The sequence below is a fragment of the Zootoca vivipara genome, chromosome 7 (assembly GCF_963506605.1).
Source record: "Zootoca vivipara chromosome 7, rZooViv1.1, whole genome shotgun sequence".
In the NCBI taxonomy this organism is placed as follows: Eukaryota; Metazoa; Chordata; class Lepidosauria; order Squamata; family Lacertidae; genus Zootoca; species Zootoca vivipara.
In genome coordinates this window covers 27,649,450-27,670,646 of record NC_083282.1, presented here as the reverse complement: position 1 = coordinate 27,670,646, position 21,197 = coordinate 27,649,450, and positions in this window count along the sequence as shown.

Sequence of the window (21,197 nt, the reverse complement as noted above, 5' to 3'; positions counted from 1 at the left end):
AATCTGCTTGTTGTCAAAGTATAAGTTCCCACATAATTTCTGTTACTTCCTTAAGTTGCATTCCTACAACAAGACACTGCCAGCTAGATGGGATTCTGCGAGGACTTTAATGTTACATGACTAAAGAAACAAGAAAGGAGCCCTCTGAAAGTAAAAGAAGAAAGTACTGAGGATGAAAGCATGGGTGACAGTCTTGGGGTCCCCTAGGACCTCTGTCAGCAGAGAAGAGAATTGCCTTGCGGAAAAGACCCAGCTGGCAAAAAGCATGTCAGCTGCAGGAGGTAAAGAGGGGAGAAGTCAGGCAGGAGTAGAAACTAGTGAGGCACTGTGTGGACATGTGGTGCCAAGGAACAATGCCCCACAGGCTGAAGGACCCATGATTCACATGTATTTATCATGGACCACAGAACTACGCAAGTGTCCCTGCCTGTCAGAAATAGCACCTGCGCTTTCCACTCCACAGAGAGATTCATGGTGCCTCATTTCCTGAAAAACAGGTTTACTTCAGAGTCTGCAGCAGGCCCAAAGGGAGTTCACCAACAACCTCAGTCATTATCTCACAGCTTTCCCACTTGACTGCTATTTTCCCATATATGCACCATCTCCCTGCCCTCTCCATCAGGAGCTGCTTCAGAGCACACCCTCGGAGTCAAGAGGGTAGACAGATTCCTCTGAAGCAGTTAGCACCGCATGGAACCAGTCAGCAGGGATGCCCAGTAATGAGCCCATCTGTACCAGCTCCACCCTGACCAATAAGAATTAGCTCCATTGCGCTACAAGGCCCAGCAATACATGGCAGCTTCATATGGGAGCTGCTATTAGACGTGCTTTGTTTTCTTTCCCGATCCACATAAGAGAAAATTCTTGTTTTCGCACACCGCCAGAACGATCAAACATAAATAACAAATTAAGCCAAGATTAACGGTTAACAAATTGCAACTTTAACTGCAAACCGAGGATTACTTAAGAGTTAACCAACACTATTAAAAATTCGAAATGGGAGATAAGAGAGCAAAAGTTATGCTAATGTGTTCCAGTACCATTGTGCCATAATAATCTTAATAAATTCCAAGAATCCTTGCCCTATGATTTTGTTACGCTCATCTGTTATTATAAAGTGATGTCTAAATCATAATGTGGAGATGATGCGGAGCTGGTGGGTGCAACTCTCTGAGGTAAAAATGTATTTGCTGAAAGAGAATTCGGCTGTCTCTGCCTCATGCAGTTGTGTGTATGAGGAGGATCACTGCTGGGGCAAACGGTCATTTGCTGGGCAGGAGAAGAACAGTTACTTACTGGTGATTTTGAATGGCATAGAAGGCTCTGATTGGCTGATCCAGAGGAATGTCAGCCCATTGAACCAGTCAAATGAGTAAAAGGCTAGAGCTTGCTGGCCATTTTCAGTATCTGAACTCACACCCTCACTCACCTTATTTCCCCTCACCTCAACATTTTGTTACACCATGACCTGGATACGTTTTTAAAAGGGCTTTTTAAGAGACAGCATCATGGCAGTGCAAAGCTCTGAGGCTGGAGGGATTGCTCTTTCCCATCTCTTCATTTCACCATTTTTCTGAACCACAAAAGACTCCCCAAAGTTTTGAGCATCCTCACAGAAAGACATCAGAGAAACCAAGCAACTCATCTTGCTCCTATGTGGCATGACAACAGTTTGAGATGGTTATATACAGTACGTGGTTTCCTTGCTGCATAATTTTCTTTTATCGACAACATTTTTAATACTGACATTTCTTTAGAACATCCCTCTTCTTCCATTACCGTTTTAGATTGCCCCATGTTAAACACAGAAAAAGCACTGCATAGATAGCTCTTTAAGGACATTGTCTTTTGCAAATAGCATTGCTTGTCTTTGTTTGTTGGTTTAGTTGGAGTCCATGACTCCACTGTGGCCGGCGGCACGGAGCTAAGGAGACCTGTGGTTATACTATAGAAGGCTAGAATTCTGAACAAACACCATGAAATTTTGCCAAGAGAAGAAAACAGCTGGCGTTCGGTTTTGGTATGCATACATGTTAAGGATCACAGAACATGTAAGTGGGATAAAGTCACATTTATCCTGTGCCCGACACAGTCAAAGTGCAGCCAAGGAACTCTATGAAGCGACTTATGTGGCTCTGCTGTGTTTGCAAGAGGTTGTGACAGTTTCCCAGCTGGAGCCTGGGATGTGGTTGCTCTTTGCCTTCATTCTTGCAAGACTTGTGTCATGGGAGAATAAGGAAATGCTGACTCCAGCCGGCCTACAGCTGGTCTGAATTCAGGAACCTGAGCATACATCATCGTTTATTATTTTAGCCTTGTGTGAGTGCTCTTCCTCTAGGAACCTTCCTTTCCCAGATACCTTTAGCAGATCCATCCCTAAATGAAACGGAACTTGCCTGTTATGTCCCTCTGGGTCCAATTTCAACATCAGAGGCTGTGTTTTTAAGAAAAATAATGGCAAGTTGCTGTTCTGTGACATTATCAGTCAGAAGCAATGGAACTATCTCTCAAGTTGACATAGCATACGGAATTGTGTTGTTTCACATCAGACCTTAGTGTGGTTTTTTTCCTTGATGTCTAATTCTTTGGCTGAAATTCAGTTTCGGCTGGCTTGTAATAAGCTCTTGGCCGAATCCTGCTAAGACTGAATTGTTATTGATTGGTCTGAAGCATTGGTGTAGAAGGGTGTGCTCCCATGACTTGCATTTGGAAGGGTCAGAGCTTCTGACAGGTGATTTTATTAGAAATGGTGGGGTCATTTTGAAGCTCAAAAGATTACATAACCAAGCATGTATTTATTTTTTTGCTTGCCTGCAAAAGCATGCTCTTTTTGTGTGAAAGGTATGTCTCCTTCATGTACCTTCAAAATGATTCAATCCTGTGATCTGATTGTCATCAGACTGGCTGCCAGGATTGCATGAGGCTCTTAATAGAGCTTTTAAAATTATATCTAAATGTACAGATTACAGACCAGGCATAGGCAAACTCCGGCCCTTCAGATGTTTGGGACTACAATTCCCATCATCCCTTACCACTGGTCCTGCTAGCTAGGGATGATGGAAATAGTAGTCCCAAACATCTGGAGTTTGCCTGTGCCTTTTACAGACCCTCCAAGTGTCCCTATTTTCCAGAGACAGTCACAGATTTACAGAATCCGCTCTGGTTTCTGATTTGATCCTGGAATGTCCCGCTTTTCCTTAGGATGTCCATATTTTCATCGGAGAAATGTTGGAAGGTATGGAGTTATGTGACCCCTGAATGAAGGAGATAAGTAACTATACAACCTTTAGAAGACGACTTCTAAAGGCAGCCTTGTATAGGGAAGGGTGTTGTCTCTTTTTGAAGTTTAATGTTTTATTGTGTTTTTATATATGTTGGAAGCTGCCCAGAGTGGCTGGGGTAACCCAGTCAGATGAGATGGGTATAAATAATAATATTACTACTACTACTACTTCTACTACTACTGCTGCTGCTGCTGCTGCTGTTATTATTATGGAATAGGACATCCCTATTTTCATCGGAGAAATGTTGGAGGGCATGCAGATGATAATAAAAGCACCATAATGCATGCTGATCTTTGGTGAAATGCACTGAGTAGTTTTCATTCATTTTTGCAGAGTGTGGATCAGGGGCAATTTTAGTGGATTCTGATCCATATCGTTACTGCAAGCAGGAGAAGAAAGAACACAACAGCACTCTCCCCACTTGTGATGCTCAGCAAATGGCATTCAGTCGTACCGCCTAAGAGAAGGCATGACATAGCCATTGTGGCTAGTAGCCTTGTCCTCCATGAGTTGGTCAAATCCTCTTTGGAGGCTGTCAAAGTTGACAGAGAAATAGTGGCTGTCCCAAAGTGAACCGAGCAGGGATTTGGGGTGGGTGAGGGAGTCTTTCCATGCCAACTGCCACACTTTCTCCCTCTCAAAAGTCAAATCTTTTGTTAGCACTGTTAGATGCAAGGAGCAAGGGACCCTGTGTCTCTCTATCATCACTGACCCTGGGGTTGGTGGGAGTTGCAGTTGAATAACATGAACAACATTAGCAGATGACAAAGAGAACCCTGTTGTACTTCAGGGTAAGTTTCACTCACTATAGAAGTATCAGAAGAAATAATACGTTGGCGCCTGTGGCTATCCTAGCATTCAATCACTCGTTCTTCTCCAGTGCGGTCTTTAGCATATGTGCCGCTCAGCGCCCCCAAATTTAGTTTAGCCCCCAAATTAACTTTTATTATGATGTAAGAGTTAATTTCGCATGCACGGCGCCGTTGAGAATGACAAGCACCGTTGTTGAGTCAAGCGCCGCCGTTCTGAATGACAAGCGCTGCCACTGGTGCGGCACATCTTTGGTAAATGAGCGCACAAAGTCGAAAGTCCTTTAGTGAAGTAGGTATAGATTTTTGTAATACCAATGTATGTATATATATATTTGTTTTTCTAGCTGAATCAAAATTATTTATCATTTCATAACAGGTAGATAGTTAACAGCTTAGGCGGCTTCAGCGGCGGGCGCCTGGCACCCCCCAGAATTCAGTGCCTGGGTGCCCCGCACCTCTTGCACCCCCGGGTAAAGACGGTCCTGTTCTTCTCAACACCCCTAGCACATCTAAATTCCAGCCCTTCTCTTGCCTTTAAGAGCTTTTTATATACTTTGGTTTTACTTCTGTACTTATAAATCTCAAACTTATAATTTATGTGTTTGACTTGAGAAGATGCATGGATGCAATTAACAGCATTAGACTTATTTTATTACTGTGTCTTTGATTTAGGTTGCAAATGGTGTGAAAATCATAATTTTGCAGTGAATTATAGAGTGGTTTTTGTTGCCCATTTAAATTTGTCAGGGGGTTGGGGTATAATTAGGAAGGAGCCATTTACTTTTCATCTTTGTTGTTTAATTGAGCTAATATTGTCTGCTGAAGAACATGGGGACATGTGACTTGACCACTAGCTGGAAAGTGAGGCAAAGCTATTTTGAATGGAAGAAGGGATTCTGAAGGACAATGCTTCCAGAGATGTTTTTTTTTCCCCATGAAAAAGAAAGCATTTTGTTGGCAATAGAAACTTCTCTCTCTCTTCTTCTTCTTCCTTCTTTTTTCTGTTCTTCTGTTGGACGAAATCCATGTGTCATTTGGTATGCTATTCTAACTGTTCCAACGTAATGATCTATTATTATGCCAAGTCATCATTGTATTTCTGCTCCAACAACAATGCAGATAACATTGCATCACACTGAAAAGACCACGTTGTGTTTTTGTGTGTGAGAGAAAGAGAATTAGCTGGCTTTACCCCCAACAACATTTTTGCAATGCTTCCCAACATCACATATATGAAAGTGCCCAGCATTAAGCAAGACCATGAGAGAGGGATTGCTACTCCAGTGCGGCTAGTCTGTTGTGTCAAGTATTCACCAGTTACTCAGTAGTCCCCAGGTAACCAGCTTGAATTCCAACTGCATGAAGAACTAATGGCTGATGCTGAGGGAGGGAGGTGCTACTACATAACGCTGAACTTCCTGGAAAAAAATAGATGTTGTTCCTGCACTTGAGAGCCATTCACTCCTTTAATATATGCATTCAGCCTATACACAGAAAGGAGAGGAGATTTTCACCTGGTAGACCCACCCCTCACCTACATGAGTTCAGTGAAAAGGGGGAAAGAGGATTCCATGTATACATAACTGTACAGACCCAGGCTAGCCAATGGGATAACTCCACCAATTTCACTTAATGGTTATGCTTGTATTCAGTTAGTGGCATTCCCTGACTTCATCATGGGACAACTGCTGCACTTGGATGGATCCTTTTTACTGGTATAATGGGAAGGTTGGCAAGGGTTAGACTAGATGACCCTTGGGGTACCTTCCCACTCTAAGATGTAGTGGTAGAGCGCAAGATTAGGGAGGAAGAGACCAAATGGCACTGTGAGCCATGAAGCTCACTGGGTGATCGTGGAGTTTCCATTGCTTCTTGTGGACTTTCCACTGCCCCTCAGCCTAATCCACACCACAGAGGTTTTGTGAAGATAAATTTTGAATTTGGGTGGGGAGAACCGAGAATGTGGCCTTGAGGAAAGGCAGGAGACAAATGAACAAATTATATCAGCCCAGGAAGGGCTACTTACATGGACAGGGTCGTACTGAAACTGGGCTTTGGCTGTGCACTCTGATCTGTGGTGTTAAATTCCTCAGCAGACATTATTAACTCAATTAATCAGAAAGGGGATAAATTAAATTACTAATTCCTAATTATCTAAAAATAGTTAAACACGAAATGAACAATTAGGTAATTTGCCCTAGAAATTAAGATCTTTTTAAGGCAACAACATTCTAAATCAAAATGATGGCATGAAAATAAGTGTAATGTTGCTAATTGCACCCATTCATCCTCTCAAGTCAAGTATGTAAATCTGCAGCGACCTTATGCATTTTGACAAATGACTACAAAAAAAAAAAAAGAACAAAGGCTCTTCAATAGACCAGCCTCCCTAATAAAGAGATGCAGGCAGGGACAGAAGCATGCCTTTGCCTCTGTCTCTTCACTGTCGTTAAAGAATAGTGCCGGAGACGCGTCAACAAAAGCCCTCATCAGAACTGATAGGAACTGCCAATTCAAAGGAACAACCTGTTAGCATTGCCCCCTCCGCTCCACGTCTCCTCTTATTATTTTTTGTGCTGAATTAAATTAAAATTCTGATTTGCAATGCACTTTGTATGCCAGGGCTCTGCCTGATTATTATTTGTTATTATAAGTGCATGTTCCCTCTTCACCACTCTTTATTAGCCTTTTCTTCTGAACACTCGAGAAGAAGGTTAACAACTTCAATAATCTAGTAATCAGCTTTTGTTTACACTGGATTTATTATTATTATTATTTTGAGGGTGAGCACATGGAACATAGAAGATCCATCTCATCTGCATAGTTCGTGAAGCTGTGTTTTACCATTTTATGCAGCTTTACACAGATTATAGGGGGGTTATATCAACAGCCACGGGGTGATATAATACACAGCTGAAGCCATAAGGCACAGACTGCAGCCCGATAACCTTGGTTGGCTCACAAGCTGCATTTTGGAAGGAGACTGTTGTCAACATGTTTTCCTATTAGGGTTGCCAGACTCAATAGTGGACAGGACTTCTGTGCCTTTAATTGCCCTGCTCTCTTTTCAGTCTGGAAACATTAAAGAGAAACCAGCAGACCCTTTCCTTGGAAATTAAACAAAGGGTCTGCTGGTTTCTCTTTAAAGTTTCCAGACTCAAAAGAGAGCAGGGCAATTAAAGGCGCAGAAGTCCTGTCCACTATCGAGTCTGGCAACCCTATTTCATATAGAAACTTCCCAAAGCGACAAGAACACGTTGCTTAAAACACAATGATTTGGCTTCTTAATTTCCACTCTGTTCGTGGAATGAATCTCCATTCATTAAAGAATAGTCTCATCCACACCTGCTCACTGTGGGTCTGAGCTGCTCTGCCACCTTCGCTGGGAGAGGGGAGACCCTGTGGAAGCTGGTGCCCTCAGAATTTTGCACCCAAGGCCACCTTTGCGCGCGCCGCCCCATGCTATGCCTTCCTGCTACACAGAAAGTTTCCACCACTTTCAGTTCACAGCCAGATGAAGTTTTTGAAGCAGAAATCCTCTCGTTGCCTCCCAAAGTCTTCAGATAAAATGGGGTGTACTGTGAATGGCAGGCTGCTTTTATGTTAAGGTCAACTAAACTATAATTGAAATGTGTTGCATTGGATGATGACCTAAGCTCAGCTCAGGTCCCCTTGAGAAAAATATTCACCACAGCAATGCCGTTGTGTCTGTTTGTGTTACTATTGTGATATGTTCAGAACTTGATATTTGGGGCTGGCTCTACCATTAGGTAGGGCAAGGTGGCTGCCCCAGACAGCTAATTTGGGGCAACATAAAAAGGGCAGCAAAATGTCTCTTATTTAGTGTCGTCTTCTTGGGAACGCAACAAAATTAGAATCTTGGTAACTGGTAAACTGCCACTCAGTCCACCGAGGCTCAGGCGATCGTTCTTATCTTGTCCATGTTGGCTGTTCCATTCAGTCGTCCATTGAGAGTGAGTGCAGTGGCACTCAGTAAAGTGTTGCCAGATTCTCCAAATTTGGAGGTTTTTAAAGGCCTTGGCAATAATTTTGGAGATAATCTTTCTTTGGGTCTTTTTTTTGGGGGGGGGAGCAAAATATTAGCCACATAGATTTGGGAGGCCATCAATGTGTCAACTTACGATATGGGAGCACCAAAATGTTCTGTAAGTGCTAAAGGTCTTAATGCAGCCCTGCAATGGCATTTTGATGTGCCATGTGAATGAAACCAACTGTCTGTGGCTGATGTACAGACAAAAGGCAAGCAACTGTGCCAGCATTAAAAGAGAAGCAACAGAAAGCTCCTCTGGAAAGGGATCACGCCTACCGCTGGCTGTGCCTTCAGGGCCCGACTGCTGATGCTAGCTGCGTTTAATGGGAGCAGAAAGTTCACAACAAGGGGCCAGATCAATCCCTCTGAATTTATGTAATGTTATTTATTAACAATTGCGAACCTCCCTCACCCTTCCATTCATCCAGGTCAGCACCTGAGATGCATCGGCTGCCCAGAGAAGGGATAAAACAGAAAAGTGCAGATGCCCTGGTTTCCTATAAGGTCGTTGAGGTCCTGCCGAGTGTGCCAGATTCCTGCTGAGAATCACATTCAAATGCATTGTTCTGCGCAACAGGGGTCTGTACACTCAGCAGTACCTGCAGGAACAGGCTAGGCACTTTATAGCAATAACCTGTATAGCTAACCCTTGCAAGTTTGCAGAGAAGGCTTAAGGGTTGTGCTTTACTTTGAAACTCTCAAATTTATGGAGCTATCACACCTGTATCGAGCGTGTGCATCATCTTGGCTGCTATTGTAACCTTGCAGTGCATCAAGGCACCCAAATTGCTGCCCAATGGGTCTATATAGATTTTTTTCTCTTTTTTGACAGGGAAAGAGATCCTATCTTTTATTCCGGGTTAGGGATGACTGGCTCTCCTCCCACATCTAATGCAGCTTTTGATGTTATGGGCTGATTAAATTTGAGCCCAATGTGCCAGACTGTTGTAACAAATAATACATCTTCTCCCTTTCTTTTCCTTTTGTTGAAAATACAGTCTGGCTTCCAGAAATCATTATGGCAACTGTAAATGATGTATGAAATGAAGAATCCTGCTCACTTTGTTAAGAAGGGAAACCTGGCAGGGCTAGGCTGCACATTTGCTGTTGTGCTTTGCTCTTTGCTGAAAGATGCAATCACAGGAGTTCACCCTGACTGGCACCGGGCAACGCTTTCCCCCCACCAAATGAATGATGGTTTGCTGCTAAAGTGAAATGCAAATTGAAATCTGAGCACCATGTGGAATTTCCAGGACCTAAATCAACCGAACACAGCACCTATTTGGTTCCATGCTGCCTCATTTCCCTGCACCTCATGCCTGTTTTATTAATATGACAAGCATTCCAGATTGGGAAGGCAACTATTCTTTCTGTTTGACTGTACTCCTGTGGCTGAGAGAAATTACAGTAATCATTTCGATGGGGATAAGCTTCAAGCAAATGCAAGGTACGTCACTGAGTGCTTTTGAGGTGGGGGGAGTGAATGTAAACAAAGCAATAAGAGAAAAGAAGCCAGAATTTTGATTTAGATGGGCCTCGTTAGGACATGAGGAAAACAACATGGTCTAGTCCTCCCAAGGAGCTGTGGCCATAGTTTATGGCACATCTAGCATGCAGAATGTGCCAGGTTCAATTTGTGCCATCCCAAAGAAAACAACCACACACACACAGAGAGAGAGAGAGAGAGAGAGAGAGAGAGAGAGAGAATCAAAGAGCAGGTGATACATTCAAGATCTGCCGTCTTTCAGAGTAGACAACACTGGGCTAAATGGACAAGTACTCTGACCTGCTGTAGGGCAGTTTCCCATGTACGACAAAGTGATAGACTCAAGCCTCAGTATCTCTACACAAATGACATTAGGTAGCCAATACATCTGGGAGTCTTGGTCAGTTAAGCTATAGAGAGATCCTTGGTCCACTACAGAAGGAAGCTCAGATAACCTCTCCCCATATGAACCAACCCAGACCCTGCACTTATCATTTGAGGTCCTTCTCATGTCCTCCATCCCAGAGATGTTCAGAGGGGGCCAACAAGAGAACAAGCCTTTTTGTGGTGGCTCCCCAATTGTGGAATGCTCTCCCCAGAAAGCCTTGCCTGGAGCCATCGCTTGTCTTTAGGTGCCAGGCAAAAACATTCCTCTTTACCCTAGCCTATGGCTATTAAATAATCTATGATCTGTGAAAGTGGGGGTTAAAGGTAATGGGACCCCTGATCATTAGGTCCAGTCGTGACCGACTCTGGGGTTGTGGCGCTCATCTTGCATTATTGGCCAAGGGAGCCGGCGTACAGCTTCCGGGTCATGTGGCCAGCATGACAAAGCCGCTTCTGGCGAACCAGAGCAGCACACGGAAATGCCGTTTACCTTCCCGCTTTTAATGTTGTACACTGCCCTGGGATCTTCTGATAAAGGACAGTATATAAATTGAATAAATCATCATCATCATCATCTTAGGGCAGGCTTCCTCAACCTTGGCCCTCCAGATGTTTTTGGCCTACAACTCCCATGATCCCTAGCTAGCAGAACCAGTGGTCTGGGATGACGGGAATTGTAGTCTCAAAACATCTGGAGGGCTGAAGTTGAGGAAGCCTGTCTTAGCGTATGTTCATCTTACTGTTTACTTTCCACCCATTGCTCTCCCACTGCTAATTTTGAAAGTTGAGCCACATGTCATTTGCCATTAGCAACTTCAATCCCATTAGAACACTGAATGCGGGGTAAGCAGCCATGCGAACATACCGTGATGTGAACTGTCACCCCACAGATGAAGGTGAACGAGCAAGCGCACTTGACAGCTTAAGGAATAGGAATTCCAGGAAGGTTGTAGGGGCAGGGAAACCCAAATGGTCAGGTGCGTTGGGTGAAGACATCCCCGGCCACTCTCTGATGTGAATAACTCCTTGCAAATGCAGCTTGAAATGCATTGGGAGTAAATAACCTCATTGCATTTCAAGTCACTGATGTGAACATACCCCTAGTCTGTCACACAGCATATGGTTCTATGGGCAACTCTCGAGGCAGCAGTGTAGAAAGGCACAGTAGCAAAGAAGCAAAGAAACCCCGGCTTGCATTTTGGTCTCTGAATTGCATTGCCTATGATGACTGTGACCCTGACTCCAAGATGCAGAACGTGCAGCTCCTATGGGGCTTTTTTTCTAAAAAGAGCCGTATTCATGAATCTCGTTCAAAGATGATAAAACAAGCTGAAAATTCATATTTCTCTGTTCTTCCTCCATTCTCTTCCACTGAACCAGCTGCAAAGGTTATATACCCGCCACCTCCCCTGCAGGCAACCTGCAAAATGGATGATCAGGAGGGGGGAAGACAGAAATATCTAAAACTTTTCTTTGTGTATAAGCAGCTCGTTTCTGGTTGGCTTCAGAGATGGCTCCCTCAGCCCCTTCAGTTCACAGTTTTCATGTATGGCAAAACTAGTTTAAAATGCAAAGTCTTTAACCTTCCAGGCATTTTTTAAATGGTTGTTGCTGCTGTTATTTCTGTCTACCCCTCCATCTCAACTGAGTGTGAATTCAAAGAACTTGGGAAGACTTGAACAGGAAGGGAAGAACTTTCAGCCGGCACGTTTTTTGCTTAAATTCCTCCAAGAGAAATTGAGCTCGATGTTGTCTGATCAGAAGCAAGGGCAAGCGGTTTGTGGCTGCTAGCAAATGGGAATAGTATCTGGAGGCCAGAGTTGCTGAGTGCGAAGTGCAGAGAGAGCAGCTGAGAGACAGAGCTGTTAAGAGTGATGGCGCATAAGGCCGTGCCATGCAGAAGGCATGCTTCAAAACTGTCTGCCCCCATCCCAGCAGTTTGACAAGATGGATGTCGGGTGAGGGAATAACATAAGTAAAGCGTACTCATAGAATCTGACAAGACAAACAAGGACTGGAATGGAGAGGGCCACAGGAGAGAGCTGAGCCGAATTGGTAGTGCCCCCTGAAAATCTGTGAGATGAAATGGTAGCTGGAGGATGACAGCTGGGATCATGCAGAGGCAAGCTACGTGAATCAGGAGGGAAGGGTAACATTCCAAAGTCCGGTTCACCAGTTGCTTGTGGGATATGGCTCTGGACCAGACTTTTTGACCAGCCGTGCCCCCTTTGCTGCAGTACGTCCTTCTTTGCGTCTTCCACACTAAAGTGATAAGTTCTTAGAATGGGGGGGGCAGGCAACCTATGGCCCTTCAGATGTTGTCTGTCCATATTGTTCCTGACCATTTGGAATGCTGCCTGGGACAGATGGGCGGTGGAGGTTGCCAAGCCCTGATGTGCGCATTGCTCATCAATCTCCCTGCCACATGGAGAGAGGGGAAACGAGCTTAGCACATTATGCAGGCAAAGTGGATGCAATCTATGAGGATATCATCATGGACAATGTGAGCACAGTGAACCAGTGGAGGCTGGCTTAGACTTGGTAAAAGGTTGATTTCAATTACTGTTGAAAATCTTCAAAGGCAAGTCAGGACTATGTTGATCAATATGCTTCTTTTCTTTTTAACAGGAGGCAAGAGTGGCCTTCAGGTGCTGATACAGATGCCACAAGGGAGCCACTTTTCTGCGATACAACTGTGTTGTAAGATTGAAGGGCAGGTGAATAGGAAGTGAATGGAGCTGAAGGCCACCTTAATCTAACAAAGTTGAAAGGTACCATTTCCTTAGCAAGGAAGGTGAGCTGATTGATCTCAGTAGCTATAGATGGCCTTCTGAAATACAAGGAAGTACCTGAAAGGGGGGTATCTGTTCCCACCCCAACTAAGGATGACCTGGATGTCTGAGTGTGAACAGAAATTGAAGTTTGAGTCAGACACAGAGGTAAAGCTGAGTTTGGACTCTATCGCTTCTTTGGGGTCTTGGTTGTCTTCCTGGGTGCGGGCAATGGAATTTGGTTACCTGTTGAAGTGTTTGAGCTGTGCTTTCACCTCTGCACATCCTGTGTATTGACATATACATGCAAATATTGTGAAATGCCAACAAGACTCCAGCTGCCCTCTGGACAAAACCGAAAACTTACAATGCACTGTGCCCTAAAACGTCTTGTCATGCAGAAGAGTGAGGGAGCTAAGACATTTTGCAGAGGTTTACATGGAACTCTGGTAGGACCACTGCCTAGTGCGACCTACACTTCAGACTTCAACTTCACCTAACACAAGCATGTGCAGTGGGGAGGGAGCAGGTCTTACTTGGGACAGTGTTTTGAAAATCCTAGCTGTTTGGCCCAGCAGAGCAATCTAAACCCCAGCCAGGCAGTGACAGATTGGTGCACCCACAACCCTGTTGCTCACACTGTGTGGGGAAGAAAGCAAAAGCCTGCTCTGGGTTATGCCAGTCTGCACCTGGATGATCCCTTCCCCTGATTCGTTTATTTATTGAATTTGTATACCACCCTATACCCGTAGATCTCAGGGCGGTTTTACCCAGTTTCAGTGGGCTACCACCAAAGGAAAAGCCACTAGTGGTACCTCTTCGTTGGGCAGAATGGGAAGCTGTGTACCAGCAGAGTGGCATGAGTATCACTCAATGGGCAGAGGCCAGCAGAATGTTTCTTGACTGCATGGGGGAAGACCCCTGCCCCACCCAACACCCACCCAGCCTGCTGCGATTGCACCCCAAGTCAGTACAGCTGGAGGGTAAGATACATCAAGGGATCGATCCATTGGTCTACCACAAAGCTCTAAGCAAAGGAAGAGGAGCTAGACAGATAAACAAAGAAGAAATGTGAACAGCAAATGGCCAAAGCAGGCAACCTTATAAGGTCTTCTCCCTATAAAAAAGCTCCCCAGTCCACCCCAGTCCGTCTGTTGCTGTATTTTGCATAGAAATGCTTGGAAATACTTGCCTTGCTCCATCTCTGAGGCACCATAGGACACCCAGCCTTGCTTTACTATTATGAATCTCCCCTCCTGACAGGAACCAGCTCTGCCCTGAATTCTGCTTTGCGTCCACCTTACAGTTTGTAAACGGGGGCAGCGCTGTAATTGATGTACGCGCATGTGTGCGCAAGAGAGATATGCCTAAAGTCTGGTTTTAATATGCTGTAATTCACCTTTCGAGATAGGAAAGAATACAAATATAAAAAAGGCCTATGAATAAATAAATGCCTGCGATAAATAATGATGAAGTTTGAAGACATTCTGGCATTTGGCTCTTAAATAGAAAAAAAAGAGAAAGTACTTTCTCCTTGAAAAGATTGTCGGGAGAGCTGATTAACCACAGACAGGGCAGTGTCAGAGGTGCCTGCTACAACTGATACCATGCACATAAAGAAGAAAGAGCCTATGCAATTAGTTCTCTGCCTACAAGCAAAATTCACAGAAATGAATTATGAACCAACCCTGTGTCGTTTGCTGTGCCCAGTATTCTTTAATTCTGATATTAACATCAAAAGTTAACACACTTAATTCAGGTGAATAAATTACAACAAAACTCGCTAAACACTGATGTTGTCTCAATACTATTCAACACTCTGTTTGCTGCTTGTTCTCAGCATCATTTTTTCTACTTCTGCGATTACCTGGGCACTTGGTTTAGAAGTATCCATTGCTTGGTTTAGAAGTATCCGCAGCATTGTGAAATCACTGCCAAAAATCACATGGATCGATGCAGCCAATAAGATTAAATGGGGAATGAGCAGCAGCATGTCAGGAAGATGCAAAATGGCCCCAGGGAGGGACAACCCTGAGAAAAGCTTGTGACAAATTCTCAGAAAGATGAGTTACAGGTAGGTAGCCGTGTTGGTCTGAGTCGAAGCAAAATAAAAAAAATCCTTCAGTAGCACCTTAAAGACCAACTAGGTTTATATTATAGGGTTTGATACCTAGAGAGAACCTGCTGCAAGACAGACCCAAAAAAGAAAATAACAGAACACCACTAGTCATCACATACAGCTCCCAAGTTCAAACAGTACAACGCATCATCAGAGATCTACAGCCTCTCCTGGACAATGACAGCTCCCTTTCTCAAGCTCTGGGAGGAAGACCTTTCATTGCCTACAGACAGCCACCCAATCTTAAACAACTCCTCACCCACAATAATACAACCACCAGACTTAACATGGACACTGGTACCAGAGCCTGCAATAAACCCAGATGCCAACTTTGCTGCCACATACACCCGGACAACATCATTACTGGCCCCAACAACATCCAACATACCATCTCAGGACTATTTAATTGCTCATCTTCTAACATTGTGTATGCCATCAAATGCCAACGGTGCCCTTCAGCTCTCTATATTGGACAAACAGGCCAAACCCTACGCCAAAGGATAAATGGACATAAATCTGACATCAGGAACCATAAGACTGAAAAACCAGTAGGAGAACACTTCAATCTCCCAGGACATTCTATACAAGATCTCAAAGCAGCTGTTTTATTACAGAGAAATTTCAGGAACAGACTGGAAAGGGAAGTTGCTGAATTGGAAATCATTACCAAGCTTAAAACCATGGAAGCACCTGGGATGAATAGAGACATCGGATTCTTATCTCATTATGCATGATCAAGCTTTCTTTAGCACCTCAGCCCAGGACTAATTGCAGCCATCAGCAGCCATTAACAGCCATCCACAGGTTTACCACTCCCATCAGCCCATCTCCCATTCCCACCCACCCCCCACCCTCTGTATATATATAGGGTCTGACACTTCTGTTTCTAGTGTATCTGAAGAAGTGTGCATGCACACGAAAGCTCATACCAAAATATAAACTTAGTTGGTCTTTAAGGTGCTACTGAAGGAATTTTTTTATTTTGCTCAGAAAGATGAGGCACTTATCAGAAGCCACAAAAACAAAGATGAAACGAGGAAAGTTATTTCTAGATTACAAATCAGGGGGTGAGAAGCCAGTGAGCCAGATCATTATCTGCCCTGTTTGTGACAAGCAAAATTGGACAGGTGGGCGGGGCCGTTCACCTGTCAATCACCCAATGCAACAATGATGTCAGACGAGGTGGTGCTTTCAAGTCCCCATAATCATCAGGGCTTCAAAATACCATGCAAATTTCTGAGCAGGGCTTTCTGCTGGGATTGACTGTGCTACAGCGTTTCCCATGAGGAACTCAGTAGTGCAACCAATCCCAGCCTGCCTTGCTCTCACCGCCAGTCAGCTGACCGGCAGTCACAGCAAGCCTCCTTTGGCAATGCACAATTTGGAATGCACTTTAAGGCTCCCATTGAAAGCTACATCTCCCCCTGCCCCTCACATGTGATGTCAGGTGTGGAGCGGGTGTGCGGTTAGGAGAAAATGGCACCACAGCCAAACTAGAACCTGTGTCAGCCTAGGTAGACCTGCAGGCTGGAAGTTACCCACCCCTGGTGTAAATCTATTTCCAGAAAAGCCCTAGTTCTCTATTTACCAGCAGCATTCTTTATGATAGAGGCAAAGTTTAAAACACCATCTAGAGTATCTATGCATCTGTGTCTATGCAACATCAAACACTTTTTAAGTACCAACTCAGGCTTAATAAAATAACTCTGGAGACACATTGAAAATGTATTCATATTAAAAAGCCAGCATGCACATGACTGGACCAACACTTGATTGCAATTCTACCTCGACACTCCAGCTCCCTCAACAATTGGCTGTAACTTTCAGAAAGAAGCATAATGGCTCCTCTTATCTCCAGGCTTAGCAAAGATCGCTTTTCAAAGCTGTGCGACCAAATTAATGCACAGCCTTCCCCCCAAGGTCTCCCCCCCAGTTTTATTAGCGGCTATAATATTGTAAGAGTGGTGTGAAGCAGCTAATTCACACATGTGCCATGTTCTGCATGCTGCCTGAACCTGCTGGAACATGATTTCCCAAAGAATGATGAGCATAATAAACATCTTCTGGCAGAGGCTTGCAAAATCTGCACCCATTTTAGTCACTCAATAATGGGCCGTAAAACTCTCGGAGAACTGCGGGAGAAGAACAGTGTGCAGAGGTACACATCAATTAAATCACGGAACAACAGTTCTGCGGCAAGCTGGTGGTCGAGGAAGAGTCGCAGTTGCTCAAGCAAGGTTGTACATACAAAACATGGGCACAAGCAATAGACATTGCAATGAGAGAAAGTCCACAATATACTTTGCAGAAACCAAGACGGTATCATGGAGTAATTCATCATCTCAACATCAATGAGCATAGTTAGTGGTGATTAAGATCAGCATAGACTTTTTGTGGCACCTTAAGGACTCAGAAATTTATTATGTCATCAGCTCTGGGCTCTGGTCCATGAATCCTTATGTCATAATACATTTGTTAATCTTTAAGGTGCTATGACACTCATTGCTGCAACAGACAGTAATGCGGCTACCCATTTGGATATTAAGAACAACTGAAAGGTTAGGACAAGAAGTGTAGCAATGAACTCAGAGTTCCCCACGCAATCCAGTGTTCTAGGCTCTCGTTCAGACCCTGAGTTTGTCCTGTACAACATAGTAGGAAGTGGATGTGGACCTGGGAAGATACAGTGAAGAAGGGAGCTGGATGCATTGCGTGCCAAGGCCCCATGACCCACAGTTCCTTGGTGGATAATAAACACACAGACACGAGTATTTAGGTTTATGGGTTCAAATAGGCCACAACTTTACTGGCTGCAGATGTGAGTGGTTTGGCTTAGGCACTGGGTGAAGCCAGGCTATATCTCGACTCCCGCCCATCTGCAGGGAGTTCTTTTTGGGTATGCCACCAGTAGGGGGAGCCCTATGACTTACATCAATTACAGGCACCCCGAGGGTCATGGCATGGCCTAGCCCTTGTCCGGGCATAGGACAGAATCCACACCCCCAAATCCCTTTAACAGGGTACCCTTAAAGAGGAGGGGCAGACAGAGGCTACAACCTCTCCTTCATCCAAAAAAGGGCTTACCCAATGCCTAACCTCACAAAGCTGTGACGATTGCTACAAGGTAGGTAAAACCAAATGTCTGATGTCAATTTGCCAAGTGGAAAAAAATCCTACCTGGCCCAAACAATATGGTGGCTGACATTTGTCCATAGCAAGGTTGTGTCATAGCAAAGCATAAAAAAGAGGGCAGGTGGGTTGGGCTCCCTGGCCACACCACAGTTTAAATTTCCCACAACCAGGCCTCCTACCTGTGCTGATTGGGCAGAGGGGCCACCCCTGGGTAGGACTCCTCCCAGCACCAGTGACGTGGCTGGGACGGCAATGAAGGGGGCGTCAATCTCCACCCTCTGCCGGATCACTGCAGGGGCCTGGATGCCTGGATGCCTGGATGCCTGGCTGCAACACTGCCCACCAGAAAAGGTGAGCGGACCTGTCCGAATCAGAAAGGAGGAAGCAAGGAAAATCATGGGGAAACAGCTATGGCCATCTGGATCAGTGTGTACCAATATATCGATGAAGCAATGCGTGGCACAGAAGTAAATTGTAGAAGTCTTTTTCATAACATCTGCAGCTTGTTTAAGATATGCACAATGGGATCCACTAGCAGACCCTCCAAGTGTCCCTATCTTCCAAGAGCAGTCACAGATTTACAGAAGCCCCCCCCCCCCAGTTTATGATTTGATCCTGGAATGTTCTGTTTTTTTCTTTAGGACATCCATATTTTTCATCAGAGAAACGTTGGAGGGCATGCACTAGTGGGAGGCCTATCTATGGATTTGCCCTTTCCATCCACGTAAAGCAAAATTCCTCTGTAGGTCCACATGTAGAACAACTGAAAAGCTCCTAATGCATGTCCGTAGATGGTTCTGAATTGGGATGCAAATATTTAAGACTTCACTGAAGTTCATCTTGATTATAAGGCTGCTTTATGCACAAATCAAATGCTCCAGTGTATATTATACAAAGTACTGTTGCCAGTGGTGCATCAGTCCTGAAGTGCTTAAATACACGCATAAATAGCCACAGCCTATTATGCAGTTAATCTAATCTCAGCCTGTAAACACAACTAAATTTGGGTTGGGGGGGGGGAGGGATAAAAAGTAGGTGAGCCACATGACCACGGAATCAGCTAATATTTCAACTGATCAACACATCAGGCACTTAGCCATCAATAAGAAATGTACTGATAAAAATACTTCCATCTTTTTCAAGGTAATGTCTCTCCCAATTTATTTATTTATTTTGAAAAGAAGTACGCTTGTTCAGGGATTGTGTATTTAACTGCTTAATAAAATTACCCATTTAAATACCAGAAAGGTAATTGAAACACTAATGCGTCAAATCTATTACCTATCAGCATGTGCCTGAAAGAATTTTCTCTCTCTCTCTCTTTTTTGAAAAAAACTCCATCTCACTAGAAACTATGGGATTAAAACTGACTCAGATTGCATGAGATCGTAATTAACCATAATCTTATCAGCATTGTACTGCTTAGAAAGTTTGATTAGATGGCAAGACGTTTTAAATGGGGGCAGATCTAGGTCAGTGGTAAAGGTAAAGGTAAAGGGACCCCTGACCATTAGGTCCAGTCGTGACCGACTCTGGGGTTGCACGCTCATCTCGCATTATTGGTCGAGGGAGCCGGCATATAGCTTCCAGGTCATGTGGCCAGCATGACAAAGCCGCTTCTGGCAAACCAGAGCAGCACATGGAAACGCCGTTTACCTTCCCGCTATAGCGGTTCCTATTTATCTACTTGCATTTTGATGTGCTTTCGAACTGCCAAATGGGCACTGCCCCACCAACTTCAGTCTGTCCTCATCCATCTCCCACCTGCCTCTTACATACAACCACTGCCAAGGCTGACACCAGCCACCAGCTTCTTCCCCAGTCTCAGTGTTGCTTTGTAGAACAGAAAAGTGAATGGGAACATAACTAGAATTAGCTGGTTCTGCCTGTCATTGGCTATAGCCTTCTGCTGTATCAGGGTGGATCTACACACAGGGGAAAAATGCTATAAATAAGTCAGAAATAAAATCATTATAACAAAAGGAGGGGAAAAACGCTATGGAAAATCGCAAAGAAATACTTTTCCTCTCCAGCACCATCTGGTGTTGCACATTTATAATGCACTCAAAAAGTGGTGAAAGCAGTATTCTGTGCTCATTTTCTTAACCATACTTTTTTCTTCCCCTTAGGCTACCTCTCATCCACCTTCCTTCACCCCAGACTCTGAACAGTTCAGAGACTTGCACAGTTCCACACCAGCAGTGCTACAACGAAACAAAACAAAAACTCACACCCTTATAAATACTGTGGGTTTCCTTTTGTTTTTTTAACACATCAAGTAAATTGGTAGCTATTTAAATTCTCCATAAATGACTGTGCAATCTTACATACATCAAGTCAGAAGTAACTCACATTAAGTTCCGCCGACTTTACTCCCAGGTGAGTGTGTCTCAGCCTGCAGCCTGAGCCTGCAACATTTGCCTATCACCTGTATGCATTGTTTCCTAAATGGCTAGCTTTATTTTAAGCACACACACAAAAAATGACTCCTGTGATGCTTTATGCTTCTAAATGCAGGGCTGAGCCTGGCTTGTGCCTGCCGAGTCACCGGGCATTAGCATTTGATTGATTTGCAGTACCATTGTGGGACTCATTCCAAATACATGTGGTATTTAAATAGGGACCAGCCATTGACTTTGTAATCCCTTGTGCGACACCGCCGCTCTGAAAGGGGAAGGGGAAGAAAGTCAAGTAGTGTATTTGTCAGAATGCCTTCACCATTCCCACTATCCCCATAGGCGGTGACTGTCAGTGTCTGTGACTGCAAGCTAGTTCATGTCCTGATATTATTGTGCACATCCCCAGAGGGAGTTCTTGGGAAGGACTTTTGCATTCATGTGAAGACAGAGATTTCGGCAGCTTTCCAGAGGCAGCGATTGCCCGAGACAAAGTGACTGCTACATGGGCAGAGACTGAAGGACATCAACATACTGTAATACATTTTGGCACAAAACAATAACAGATTAAGGTCCTTTTCACAGGTGATTGAGCAAAATGAATAGCAGGAGCAGAAGAGGCTGATGCCTCCTTCATGCCCACATGACTGCATTTCAAAAATACAAAGGCCTCTCTTATTCTTGTTAGTGCAATTCTTTGTTAGGCTTAGATAGGTTATTGCTTTTAATCATAAAAGTTCATCCAGCATCTCCTGCAGA